This window comes from Crinia signifera, chromosome 4 (genome assembly GCF_055691185.1).
Source record: "Crinia signifera chromosome 4, ASM5569118v1, whole genome shotgun sequence".
Lineage (NCBI taxonomy): Eukaryota > Metazoa > Chordata > Amphibia > Anura > Myobatrachidae > Crinia > Crinia signifera.
The window spans coordinates 244954819-244969958 of record NC_139220.1 but is presented as its reverse complement, the minus strand read 5'-3'; the positions used below and the strand labels follow the sequence as shown (position 1 = coordinate 244969958).

The 15140-nt window shown below is 45.4% G+C and overlaps 1 protein-coding gene and 1 long non-coding RNA gene across 7 annotated transcripts in view; one reads left to right on the top strand and one right to left on the bottom strand.

The window, feature by feature from the left end:
* DET1 (DET1 partner of COP1 E3 ubiquitin ligase) overlaps positions 1–6243 on the bottom strand; it is a 155538-nt gene extending 149295 nt beyond the window's left edge. The window contains exon 1 of one of the 4 annotated variants that reach the window (XM_083184199.1): positions 6024–6243. The gene's annotated coding sequence lies outside the window, so the exon portion shown is untranslated. The remainder of the gene's footprint in view (positions 1–6023) is intronic. The other 3 variants (XM_083184198.1, XM_083184196.1, XM_083184197.1) reach the window with 3 other exon arrangements.
* LOC146075213 (uncharacterized) overlaps positions 6109–15140 on the top strand; it is an 81229-nt gene continuing 72197 nt past the window's right edge. Inside the window, exons 1-3 of one of the 3 annotated variants that reach the window (XR_014473526.1) lie at positions 6109–6298; positions 13460–13595; positions 14871–15021. This is a non-coding gene — a long non-coding RNA (uncharacterized LOC146075213). The other 2 variants (XR_014473525.1, XR_014473527.1) reach the window with 2 other exon arrangements.

Below are 15140 nucleotides of genomic sequence, written 5' to 3'. Positions count from 1 at the left end.
GGGGTCCATACGAGATCAATTATTGGGGGGGGGGGTCTCAGCTGCTCTACGGGGGCGTCTTTGAGGGGGTCCCTCATCACTAGAGGAGGAAGAGGAGCTTAAGACGAAGCCTTCAAATTCCCCGCTTGCATCACTGGCTGTGTCAGAGTCAGAGGCAAGCATGGCATATGCCTCCTCCGCTGAATACATTCTTCTGGATGACTGGGATGACATTTGGGATGACATTTGGGATGCCATTTTTATTTTTGTGTTACTGGTAGTGAAATGTTTCAACACGTGTATAGTGTAGGGGGGGGTACAAACTTTATTTCAACCCGGGGGGTATGTAGTGTGTAGTGTGTATGTAGTGCAGAAAAAAAAAAATACTTTATACAAAAAAAAAAAATTGAAGGGGTTAAAAAAAAAAAAAATTGAAGGGGTTAAAAAAAAAAAAATTGAAGGGGTTAAAAAAAAAAAAAAAAAAAAGGTCCTGCGCCAAAAATTGAGCACAGATGTTGGTCAGTAACGTCCGTCACTGAACAGCGCTCAAAGGCAACAGGAATTTGATCAAAAAAAAAAAAAAGATCAACCCTGTGCCGAAAAAGCTGATCAGTGATGTACGTCACTGATCAGCGCACAGTGGCCACAGGACACCCACAAAATCACAGTGTGTGTAAAAAAAAAATTAAAAAAAGACCCCACAGCAGCCTCAAAAAAAAAAAAAAGGTGATCAGTGATGCGACACTGATTACCAGTGAGGGGCAGCAGGTGCACAACCTTTGGTGCAACTGACAGTGCAACTGGCAGCAACTGGCAGGTATATATAAAAAAAAAAAAACCTCTGCACCCCCAAAAAGTTGCTGATCACCTCAGATATAGTGATCAGCACAAAAGGCGGGGGCAGCAGACACAAAATTTAGCACTCTCTATCACTCTCTGTCACTATCACTCTATGACACTGCAGCAGCAGCACTGACAGTTATATATATGAAAAATAACCCCTGCACCCCCAAAAAGTTGCTGGGGGTGCACAAAATGGGGGCAGCAGACACAAAATATAGCAGTCTCTATCACTCTCTGTCACTATCTCTCTCTATCTCTATATCTCTCACTATCTATCACTCTATAACACTGCAGCAGCAGCACTGACAGGTATATATATATATAAAAAAAAACCTGCGCCCCCAAAAAGTTGCTGATCAGTTAATTTATACTGATCAGCACAAAAGGGGGGGCAGCAGTCAGTTATATAAAAAATATATAGCACAATCTGTCACTATCTCTCTATCTCTATCTCTCTATCTATAACTATATCACACTGCAGCAGCACAAAATATAGCACTCTCTGACACTATCTCTCTCTATCTCTCTCTATCTATCTCTCTCTATCTAACGCTATTACACTGCAGCAGCACAAGTTCACAACACAGGAAGTCACAAGTAGTAACAGGATCCAGGAAGCATCCAGCACACTACAAGCAGTGATCAGGTAAGTATTTTGCTCGGTTCAGGTCAGTATACTGCGGCAGCTAGGCACGGTGACCGCACTGCACGCAATTCCAGACCGGAATGGCGTCTGCAGTGCAGTCACCGTTAGTTTAAATCCCCCTCCTTGGCTGTGATTGGTCCGTCGGTCCGACGAACCAATCACGGCCTTTGGGGGCGGGCGGGGTGAGGTGGGGTGACACCAGTGTCACCCTTACACCCCGCGGTGATTGGTGCTGTACTTTACAGCACCAATCACCTCCGATCGCGTGTCACCGGCGAACGTTATTCGCCGGTGACTCAGAAAACGCTGTAATTGGCTGTTCACACTGAACAGCCAATCACAGTGATCGCCGACGGGGGGGGTGGCATCGCAGGGACATGTCTGCTGTCAGGGACAGCAGACATGTTGAAACTGTCACCGCGTCTATAGACGCGGTGACAGTTACAAGCCATGACGTACATTTACGCCATGTGTCGGGAAGTACTTCCCGACCATGACGTAAATGTACGTCAAATGTCGGGAAGGGGTTAATGGATCTTTGTTCTTAGTTAAACATAACCCAACATGTGATATTGTAATGCCCCTTTCAGACCGCACTTTTTACCAGGTATTTTGCAGGTTTTTTACCATTTCAAAACGGTAATATGTGCAGTCTGAAAGGTGCAGAGTGAATTTACCGGTTCTATAGAACTGGTTTTTCTAAACGGTAATAAAGCAGGGTCCTACCTGTTTCAGACCCAGTTTTTTCATCCACTGTTTTCTATGGGTTTAAACGGGTTCAATGTTGTGAAGGGACAAAAACGGCATTGAAATACCGTTTAAAGATATGCGGTGTGAAAGGGGTTTTAGCTGGCAGACCCATTTTTAGAAACGTTTTAAAATACCGGGTCAAAGCCAGTTTTGCTGTCTGAAAGCAGCATCATTTATATGGCACCATCAAGCTTAGGTAGCACTGTATAGGGAATACAATTACAATGAATCATTAATTCAATATACAAATGTACAAGCTAATAAATTAAAGAGTTACATAATTATGCAAAAAAGTAACTGGGTACCACTAACAAAGTGTGACTATAGGTGCCATGCGGCAGGTAGACACAAAGGATTACAGACCTAGCTAGTGAGTGGGATTGCATGGTGATGTCATATAATATCATGGATACAGTCCTTCCTGATTCACTGAAACAAATACATTTAGCAGCAAGTCTACATCATGGTGGCAGCACAGAATAGCATTTGTATCAACATATTTGAAAAAAAAAAAAAATGAATTACCATTGTGTTGTAGAGCATTTACAGTTCACCCATCACTACCCCTCAAAATAAATAATTAAAACTTTTTTTGGTACTTGTTTCCTAGCACGGCGCCCATCGCATACCTTAATTAGTGGTATGCGATGGGACCCGATTTTCGGGTCCTAAGAGCCGCACTGTACAATTTTAATATCGCATCGCATGCCATTACAATGGCATGCAATGTGATTTCTAATTGTACAGGCACCCTGATGGGTGATTATGTTAAATGCACCCCCATTGTTAACGCCACCCCCACTATCAACGGCAACCCAAAGTGTGGCGAGCGCAGCCGCCCGCGAGGGGCGGCGGTACGCATCCTCCGGCCTTTTCATACCCCCACTATCCACGTTGGGGTGGAGTTGATTTTATATAGCGTGGTGAGCGCAGCGAGCCACCGAGCCTGAATCGTGGCGCGCCCCATGAGGGGATGCGGAATACATGTAAAGTTATCCCCGTCCGCTCGCCACGCTTGGGGCTCAGTGGCTCACTGCATTTGCCACACTATATAAAATCAACTCCACGCCGACGTGGATAGTGGGGGTATGAAAAGGTCAAAGGACGCGTAACGCCGCCCCTTGCGGGCTCGCTGTGCTCGCCATGCTTCGGGTTGGCGTTAATAGTGGCGGTGGCGTTAACAATGGGGGTGCATATAACATACTAATCACCCATCAGGGTGCATGTACAATTAAATCATCGTTTTGATCGCGTCACATGCAATGCGATCAAAACGATGGCATAAGATTAAAATCGTGGCCGCCGTGCTAGGAAACAAGTACCCTTTTTTTTAGGGTATCCTATTTGCTGGTGGCAATTTACCACACAGCAAGAACATACTGTTAGGATAACTATCAGTCAAAAATCATGCTACTGTATGAAATTATAGTCCATTTATACTGTGTGGTGAATGACCCAATTTCAGGTTATAACACATACAGGGGGTCATTCTGGCCTGCTCTCTAAGCAGTGAATGCCCGAAACCCCCCCCCCCCCCCCTCCGCATATCCCTGCCGCATTGCGAATGGATTTTTTGCATAAACATCCATTTGCAAGAAAGCGTGCAGGCCCGGAATCATTGATGGTTGCCGACCATCGAATAATTTCAACAGTGCTTGCAAATCTAAGACAGTCTGGGCTGATTTAAACTTGCGGCATCCTGGTCTGAGAACTGAGCGGGTGACTGGCATCAGCCTCCCGCCCCTGACAGGTAGGTGTCCACCTGGGTTTGCATTGGGATGCCCAGCAATTAACTGGGGGCAACTAGCCTTTTTGTGGGTACTCCCAGGAATGCATGTGAACGCCCACTGGCCACCTACATCAGTGCCACTGAGACTATGCTAGGGTACCCGCACAAAAGCCCTGCTCTACAAATATGTGCATGCGAAGTGATTCAACATCGGTTCCCTGTGCGAACACCACGCAGATTAGAATCAGGCCCACAATCTGGGACAAGTTCCCAGACCCATTTGTGATCACAGATAAACGGTCTTCTAGGGCTGACTATCAGAGACATTGCTCCAGCTAATACCGCCCATATAAGGTGCAACGGACAGGTACTGTATGATGCAATATGTGCTCCCGCACATATCCCATCGCACAGCACAAAGTATGTGCTGCCCGTACTTTGCATCACATCTAGTTCAAAACGCACGGTGCTTTAGCCCCACACATGCAGTTTGAACAAGATGCGATGAAATCTAGTTTAAAATGCACAGAGTTTATTGCTTTGTGTATGGGCAGCATAAGGGCTAATTAATGGGGGATTCATCAGCTAGAAAATCTAACAAATATTTCACTATATCAATCAAGATAAGATTGGTTATCCTTATCTAATCATCCCAACTATCCATAATTTTCTTGCAGCCTGAGGCATGTGCAGACATCTACAGTGTGGTCACTCATGTGCAGAAGTACACTGTGGCTGTGTGGGGCAGAATCATCGAAACGCCATAGAATGTTTTCCATTTGATGGAGGTAAACATCGGAATGCCACCATCGAATGGTGAAGCTACTACGATTGGACCAAAAACATAGATGGTATTAAAACATTGCAGCACAGTAGTATTTAGTAAGGAAACAGACGGTGGTGCACAAACTTAAAAATTCGGAAGATGTCCTACTTCCCAGTCATAAGCCCTATACACATTAGATGAGAGATTAAAAGATATTGCTCAGAAGGGCCCTTTTTAGTGATATCTTTTGAAAAAGCGTCTAGTGTGTAGACTCAATATGGCTAATGACGTGTTAACGTGTGTGTGTCCAGTCTGCTAAACAACTAGGTCAATTTTGGCTACATAGCCAACAACCTGCATGTCCTGGTGACGTCACTGAACGATATTATGTACACTCAGTATTGTTTGTAGCGTTCAATCTAGCACCCGCCATCTTTGAAAACCCATGCAGTTCCTCTTCCCTGCCTGGGGTGTCGCTGTCTGCTGTGGTGTTTCTACCACAGGCCTGGTTTGCGTATCAGTGCTGATATACAGACCACACTGTGCTAGAATCACTGAAGCAGACAGCGACACCCCAGGCAGGGAAGAGGAACGGCATAGGTTTTCAAAGACAGCGTGTGCTAGAATGAACACTAGTTTGCCTGGGAGTTCAGGGGGAAAAACTGGTGATATTGCTCATAGGGCATACTGGCTAGTGTGTACAGTGCTAGTGTTATGTGTACACAGCAAATATTGGCAAAGCATTTCTTCATAAAGATCAGCCAAGTCTATTGATGTATCTTCCCCCAAATACACCATGCCCTGTGGGTGGGTGTAACCACAACAACGTGCCCAGCACTGAATGCATGCACTTGTTTTAAGAACAGTATGAGTTATCGTGTACACACACCCAGCCACACTTGACTTAGTGGGGGGCTGTAATGTGCCAGGTAAGCATTGAAGAAGGGAGAGGGGGTGGGAGACTGAGTGACCCATGCTCTGCCACCCTGCCCCCCATCACATAAACATGATGTAGGAAATGCTTGCCTAGCAGCAGCGTGCCCCAGGAAGCAATAGCCAAACTCCTGACAACAACACAGAACATGAACCAAGACTGGGAGTTGCAGTAGACTAGTAGTGTGCAATGTCTGCTCTTCCATAGGAGCAGCACCATCCTGAGGGACACTACTAGCAGCAGCAATTATGATATATCACAATGCTGATGAATACACTTAAGCCAAACACTAATTATCTCCACCAATCAGACTTCCCCGTAAGTCATGACCGGTAACTGACAGCACCGGTAACCGGCAACTCTGCAGCGCACTCACCATTCGGGAACATGCTGCATACGCCAGCCAAGTAAGGGGGATCCCTCTCTCTCGCGTGGACAGGACACACAAACTCTCCCGCGCATGCGCTCTTTGCAACCGGCAACAGGGAGCCGAGTGGTACAAGTGGGGGCTCTCTCCGTCACTAAGCGCATGCGGCCTGCGGGGCCTCGTCCCGGCCTTTGGCCGGGCGCATGCGCGGTGGCTGTGGCTGTGGCAGCCAGCAGAATTAGCGATTCGTGTTGTTGCTGTTACCCGGGGAACAGCCGGAGCACGTATGTGTAGTTCCACAGGCAGCTGTATTCATGGACACCAGTGTCTGTCCTGACATACACTGGATAGTGATGTGTAGGTGACCCACGTATCAATCACAACCTCCCTTGAGTGCTGCTGCTGCTGCTATGCTGAGGGAGCAGCTGCATTATTCCCCAAATTAGGGACAAAAGAAGTCGAAATACACATACTGTATACTGGTTTTTCTCATTGTGCTTTCCTATGTTGCATAACATTTATATAGTGGTATTAATGGGAAAATGGGAAGGATTAGTCTATATAAGATGTGGTCAGTGGTGTAGTTAGGTGCCACGGCGCCCGGAGCAAGGGCATGTTTTGCGCCCCCCCCAATATGTCATAGGTGAGGCTCCTGCGCAGTGAAAAGTTGGCACGGACAAACATTATACCACACACCGTAATGCCCATTGCACATTTTAGTGAACTTTGTAATTCCAATTACACATAAGCCCACACATGATGCCCATGACATACTATATAACACTCCGCAATGCCCATGACATACTATATAACACACCGCAATGCCCATGACATACTAGATAACACTCCGCAATGCCCATGACATACTATATAACACTCCGCAATGCCCATGACATACTATATAACACTCCGCAATGCCCATGACATACTAGATAACACTCCGCAATGCCCATGACGTACTATATAACACTCCGTAATGCCCATGACGTACTATATAACACACCGCAATGCCCATGACATACTATATAACACACCGCAATGCCCATGACATACTATATAACACTCTGCAATGCCCATGACATACTATATAACACTCCGCAATGCCCATGACATACTATATAACACACCGCAATGCCCATGACATACTATATAACACACCGCAATGCCCATGACATACTATATAACACTCCGCAATGCCCATGACATACTAGATAACACTCCGCAATGCCCATGACATACAATATAACACTCCGCAATGCCCATGACATACAATATAACACTCCGTAATGCCCATGACATACAATATAACACTCCGCAATGCCCATGACATACTATATAACACACCACAATGCCCATGACATACTATATAACACACCATAATGCCCTTTACACATTTGCCAAATAAGTGCAACTTACCTAAATGCTCAATGCCAGGGGCTTCATGCTCAATGCCAAGGGGCTTCATGCTCAATGCCAAGGGGGACTGAATTTGCTCATTGCCCAGGGGTGCAGAACTGTGCAGCGGCCCGCTCCCGGCCGCTGTGCAGCAAGGTGGGAGGATGGGTGCAGCAGGGTGGTAGGGTCGGTGGGTGGGTGCAGCAGGCTGGGAGAGTTGGTTGGTGCCGCAGGGTGAGTGGGTGCAGCAGGGTGGGATGGTTGGTGGGTGCAGCAGGGTGGGTGGGTTTGTGCAGCAGGGTGGGTTTGTGCAGCAGGGTGGGTGGGTGGCTGCTTGCAGCAGGGTGGGTGGGTTTGTGCAGCAGGGTGGGTGGGTGGCTGCTTGCAGCAGGGTGGGTGGGTTTGTGCAGCAGGGTGGGTGGGTTTGTGCAGCAGGGTGGGTGGGTGCGCGGGTGATGCAGGGTGGATGCAGCAGGGTGGGAGGGTGCACCTTACCTCACCCCTCCCCCTGCTGTGCTGTGCTGCGCTGCGTCTACCCCTGCCTCCCCCCCTGCTGTGCTGCGCTGCGCTGCGTCGCGTGAACCCCTCCCTCCCCTACTCCTGGCTCCCCGCTGTGTCCGGGAGAGAGACACTGCTGCTATGTAAAATTTATATCTCCCGCTGGACCGCTAGCCAATTGGCTAGCGGTCCAGCGTGCGGGAGACGTGTTGTGATAGCAGCAGCAGCACGTCTCTCGCGGGGGAGCGGGCAGGGCAACGGCGGAGGCGGGCGAGCGAGCTGGCGGTGCTGGCACAGCTCCGGCGCCAGGCTAGCATCCTGCGCCCGGAGCGTGTGCTCCGCCGGCTCCGGGCTCACTACGCCTCTGGATGTGGTGGAAGAAGGGTATTGTTTTTTCTTGCATCTTTGCATTTTAGGAAGACAATTATTATTATCCTAATTATTATTTATTGGCACTTTCTTATACAGCGCAGCAAGTACTGTTGCGCTTTACAATTGGAAAGAATGATAAAATAAAAATGGGTATTTATAGACCGTAATAGAGGCAGTAGCACCCTGTTCCCAAGTTTACAATCTAGGGATATAGGCACTGATTTACATTATACAAGGATAGGTACGTATTATCTATTGCATAATGCTCTGCCAGATAGCAAAGGTTCATGGGGTCTGTGTAATAAAGTGACCCAGCAATGTTGGCCTGGGTTCAGAAGGATGGCAAAGTGAGAGAGAGAATAAGTTTTCACTGTACAGTTTGGATGTATTTGGATAGAAAAAGTTATGTGGGGATGTACTAAAAGGAATGACAGTGGAATGACAGTCTGGTCTACTGATAAGGAATGCCAATTCACTATAATGGGAAACAATGTCATTTATATGTATATCCCGTTATGGGGGCATACCTCCCAACTGTCCCATTTTTTGCCAGACCATCGCGTTCTTTTGGGAACATTCTGCAAACATGATTGGGCAAGTAATACCTGTGAATGGGAAACGTATATCTTGTGATGAGGAAAGAGGTCATAATATTATTCCCTTCTTGGCAAATATTATTTCTGGTACCGCCTAAGTTAGACTATTGGATTGCTTTACATACACTAAATATCACGTATGAGGGTTATACTGTAATCAGGTACTTAGGCAGTACCAGAAATAATATTTGCCAAGAAGGGAATTCTTGAACCCGCATATTACAATTGGTAAACGATACCTGGTTAATTGATCCAATAGTCCAATTAAATTGTGTCAGTGCCATCTAAATTCATATTTTTTATATATTACTGTTTTGTTTGTTTGTGTGTATAATTTATGTAATTTGATCCTGGCCAATAATACCCTACTGGCCAAAACTATAGGACTTTATATTATTGATTAAAAAATGAAAAGCTCAACTTTATTCTCAGTGCCCCCAACCAAAGTCTTCTTTTCTTTGTGTATTTCATTTACAAAACATATACTTTTGTACTGTATTTCTCAGACATATTCCCTGGTGGCCAGTGACTAACATATTTGTATTAAAATCAGTGCTGCACTGCAGTACATAAGCTTGAAGATATCTGCCATGTCTCCTTGCAGTATAGCGGGCAGTCAATGCAATCCATCCACCAACAGAACAGAAGCACCCGAAAATAGCTTCTGTACTTCAACATTGGGTCATCCAGCCTTCTGCACCATAAGTAATATCCCATATAATGACGATGATAGTCAATACGTAGATAGAAACGGTTTCACTTCTCAATAAAATGTGTTTCTAGAAATTCAAAATCTTCAAAACGAAGTGAAAAGTCATGCTGTAAATATACCACAAGTTCTTTCTTCAAAAATCTCTAGAACATCTCATACTGGTGAAATGCAAATTCAAAAGGCTCTTTGTCCTCTTTCAATGGAAATATCAATATAAATGATAAAATCCAATCTGTCAAGATGATTTCTTAGCCCGTCTAGTGTCCAAACTTTCATTATTACCAAAAAAGATCCTTCAACAATTGCTCCCAATTCATATCAAGCACAATGGGGGTCAGTCAGGTGTAGTTGGATTTGCTTTGATAGTGCTGTATGGTGATGCAGTAGGAGGTGTGTATTACCAACAGATGCCCCCTGCTGCAGTAGTGATACGAGTCATGTCCTAGAATGCAGCATTGGATCTCTCTGCCACCATCGGGCTACTTACAGCACCCATGGTGCCATGCTAGCATCACATTGCAGAGGCCAGGAAATCTCCATCCAATTACGGAGATCCTTGACCTCTTCCTACCCCCGAAAATGGCAGCAATACTTACTTAGGCTGCAATCGCAGATGAACATCGTGACTGATGGTCACAATGTTCATTCCAAACTGCAATCACATTGCAGCTTTAGCAATCCCCAATGCAGGAACGATTTGGTATGCAGCCAGATTTCAAAATGTTAGGACTCATTGTAGTACTGCGGGATTAATTTATGTTTGTATGCTTTGTATGTTCATGGAACCAAATGAATATTGAGCATTATGCCCAAAGTGCCTTTCCGATTGCAATTGCACTAACATTTTAAACACAGGGGGCTAAAGCCCTTAATTACATTGATTCAGTCCCCCACACGTTTGCATGGGGGACCGATGATTTTGTACTGCGTATGCGAATAATGGTTTATGTGCATGCGAATGGCTACAGCGACTTGCATAGTCACTAAGCCGTTCAAACAAAGCAGTGCGGCCCAGGGGCGTGCGGCGACCAGGACAGGTGTTGCCCATGGGAGTGACCAGCGTTTCATGGGCATCCCCATTAAAATTCTGGGCGTTCCCATGGGATTGCGGGTGGGACGAGGTGTGCTGGGGGTGGGCAGCTGACGTCACATGACGTCACCCTCCCGCCCTGTCTTCAGCCAGAAGCCTACAAATATAAGTTATTATCCACTGACTTATATTTGCGAGCCCTGGAGAAACCATTCGATCATTTTGTTGCGAGGGGAAACGGTGGCAGGGGGGCCGGGGTGGCATCATAAGGACTCAGTAAGCTGGGGGTTTAGCTTACTGTCAATCAGATTCACCCTATAAAAGTAATAGGGTGCAATTTTGGAAGATCGCTAATTCTTTTTATAAAATTGCACATGTAATAGTGTGTGATTTGCACTAAAATTTGTAGGTTATGCATTGACCAAAAAAATTGGATACTTATGTATTATCTGGGCTCCCGATTTTTTCATTGCATGCCACTACTTAAGGCATGGAATGCAATGCAATGCAATGCGATTTTTCATTGTAAAGCATGCAATGCAATGCGATTTTTCATTGTAAAGACCTGATTTTTAATTGGATAGTCAACCATGGGTGATTTCATACCCCCACTATCCAACTACGCATGGAGTTGATTTTATATAGTGTGGCGAGCGCAGCCCGAAGCGTGGCGAGCGCAGCGAACCCCGCAAGGGGCCGTGGATAACTTTACATGTATTCTGCGTCCGCTCGCCACGCTTCGGGCTTGGTGGCTCGCTGCGCTCGCCACACTATATAAAATCAACATTGCAAATATGAAAAATCGCATTGCATTGCGATTCGATGCAATGAAAAAATCGGACGCCCAGATAATACATAAGTACCGAAATCTGCATAATAACCAAAAAATGTCCTTTACACTTTATGCCACCCACTGTAATGTCCAACACATTATGCTACATACCGCAATGCCCCAGACACAATATGCCACACACTGCAATGTCCAATATACCACATACAAACTGTACCTCCCAACACTGGAGGCAGAGAAGGGACATCTGCCCAAAATTAGGGGGCATGACCTACTACCGTGGTACTCCTGTGAGGCCACGTCCCACATGTCACCCCATCACCTCTCCGTACTCCCATAACCCTTGCACATCTCCGTCCACCCTGCACCCCCTTCAGCCCCCATCCCCCTTGCACCTCTCTTCCCCCCTGCACTTCTCCATCCCCTTTGCAGCCCTCCATCACCTCTCCAGCCCCTAGTAACCCTTGCATGTCTCTGTCCCCCCATTACTCATTCACCTCTCTTTACCTCCTGCACCTTTTTGTCCCCCCTGCACCTCTCTTTCCGTCCCCCTCACCAACCTTGCACCTTTCATTATCTAAATTCTAAAAACATAAAAAGAATGCTCCTCAAAACGTATTTAACTTTCATGGTACTACACACATACATATACACACACACACAGCACCTGCATACACACACATAGAATACATACATATATACATGCATAAATGCACACACATATATAGAACACAGTCATACACATGACAGAAACATGTAGTGCACACACTTACACTGACAGAGGGAGGATGCCCAGCAGCTGTCATTGATTCCTGTCTGCTGGTCCGGGCAGCGGCTGTTTTAACCTTAAAGCCTCTCACCTCTTGCTTGCGGGGGAGCGGAGTGTCTGGGGAGCAGAGATGACTGGACAGGCGGCTGAGCGGGGGAGGGGGTGTTAGGGGTGTGATTGCAAAAATCGCACCATGTTCCATGTGTGATTTTGTATGTTATCTATCAGAAAACATCTGGATACTATTTTTGTGGTGCAATTTTTGGTACTTATGTAATATTTCTCGCGGAGCTCGCTGCGCTCACCACACTATATAAAATCAACTCCATGCGTAGTTGGATAGTAGGGGTATGAAAAAATGGGGTGCATTTAACATGGGAGTATAGATAATACATAAGTACCGAAATTTGTAAGAAATAGGTATATTTGTATCCAGAAATACACTTATTTTTGACATTTACTATCCCGAAAATACGGCAATTTGTATTCGGATTGATAGCCCATCAATACGAATACGAATTGCCGTATTTTCGGGATAGAAAATGTCAAAAATAAGTGTATTTCTGGATACAAATACACCTATTTTTTTTACAAATTTCCTTTAGTAAATTTCCCCCATTGTGTCCATGCTGGTTGTACTATGTAGGGAAAACCGAATGTCAGTTCAAAACCCGCATGGCGCAACACCGACTAGCCATACGTACGGCTTTAAATTGTGGAACTAGTGAACAACCGGTGGCCCGGCACTTCACCAAATTAAAACATGGGATGGCTACTTTGAAGTATAAAATAGTGGACCACGTCCCTTTTAATTTGAGGGGGGGGGGGGAGGAAATAGAGGAAAACAATTACTCCAACTAGAGAAAAAATGGATTTTTCTGTTGGATACCCTCAAACCTAAGGGACTAAAGTCCTTGGGGTTGATTCATTTCTTATGAGTGTGGGGTTAGCGGGCTATGGTCCAAATTGTAACTCACGTATCATAGCCTAGTCAGTGGGGTGATCAGGACCGGCAATTGAGGGATCACTTAAATAAAATCAGTTGATATAATTACATTGCTGTTCTATAACAGTTTTATTTAGGGTAGATCGCCTATACTCAGTATAAGGATTTTACTGCACTGATAACGGCACAGTTGGTCATATAGACCTTGTGTTAACAAATGACCACTTTGTATATGGATGTACCTTTTATGTTTTACACTGCACTAATTGATGTATTTGATCACTGTGTTATCATTGTTGTATTGCACATTTGTGTTAAGAATGTTTACATCCCGCAGGTTCCCTCCCCTCCATTGCTAGGACACGAGTCAGGCTCATTGCTTCAGTTCCGCCGGAAGGAGAGTTCTGATACCGAAAGTCGCTCGGAGTGGGGACCGCCGCCCAGACGGTAGGAGGAGGAGATCGTGGGAGGTGGTAAGTTATTTAAACTGCATGTGCACTTTGTTATCATGACAAAGTGGACTGCCCCGAAACCTTGATAATAAAAGCACCTTGTTCACGTTATACTACAAGCCTCCGAATGCCGCCTGCTGTATCCCTGGTCTATACTACACCATATTTGCCTACTTTTAAATTCTCCTCTCCGGGAGAAGCCCGGAGAAGAGTCTGTCAGCACCACGTGTGGGGGCAGGGGCCTGATGTAGACATCATCAAGCCCCACCCTCAGCACTGAAAATAACCCCGATTTGCGGGGCCTCTTGCAGTGGCGAGGCTAAATGGAGCTATTTGCATATTTAGCCGAATACCCGTGAATCGCGGTAATTCAACGATGTGGCCGGGCAGCTGTAGGGGAGATCCGGTGGGTGAGGCAGAATTCGGGAGGATTGCCCACCTTTCCGGGGGGCCGGGAGGGTGACCCAATTTACGGGACCCTCCTGGCCAATCCGGGAGGGTAGGCAACCCTGTACTACACTCTTTTGAGAGTGACTTGGAGGGCACCAGAGCCATAACCGATGCAAGACCCGGCACTCCAAACTACTAATGCATCCACCTGGGTGCCTTCCAAGGTAGAAATTGTACAGGCTGGTAGTACCGAAATACTGTGGTGGCACTCACAGGATTAACACAAGAAATAACGGACAGCAGACCACCACAGCTGCGTTCTAGCGTTTCAGCAATTTAATGCCTTTTTCAAAGACGTCTTTGAAAAAGGCTTTAAATTGCCGAAACGTTAGAACACAGCTGTGGTGGTCTGCTGTCCGTTATTTCTTGTGTTAATCCTGTGAGTGCCGCCGCAGTACTTCGGTACTACCAGCCTATATATATATATATATATATATATATATATATATATATATATATATATACACACACGCACGCACGCACATAAAGGTATGCCACTAATAAGTAATGTACAATAATTAAGACACAAAATTTATAATGTGTGGTTTAGTGACTGAATTCTCTTCCGCCAGCACAACACATGGCACTTATAGCTGGAAAGCAGCGTATGTCTGTTTTTTTTGTCCTCCCCAAATGCACATCTGTTTTCATAACATTACTGCTTATTAGAATAAGTACAGAAGACTGCGGGAAAGATAATACTACCAGTTGATAATCATGTTTTATTTAGTTCTGGCAATGCTTAGTGGCAATAGTTACATGTAAGGAAGGTCCATTTTAAATGACAAGCCTACTGTGAAAAAGAAATGTAATTGCTGACTTGAATTAATTCATTTTCTCCGGTAGGAAATTTATAAATTGAAGATAGCAGTATTCACTCTCAACAAGCAGTTCCCAGCCAACCAATCACAGCAGGCAGTGTGAATGTTGGCTCTTTGCCAATGCAGAAGAAGTGTGTTTGAATCTGACTTGTTTGGGTCTAGTGTGCTTTCAGAAAGTAAGTAACATACAGTGCTGTAGTACTTGTTTTTTTCTGGTTCTTATATCTGCTAGAATAGTACCAGTATAGTTTATTTAAATATAATATTTATTTTTGTATAAATAAAAATTACTTAA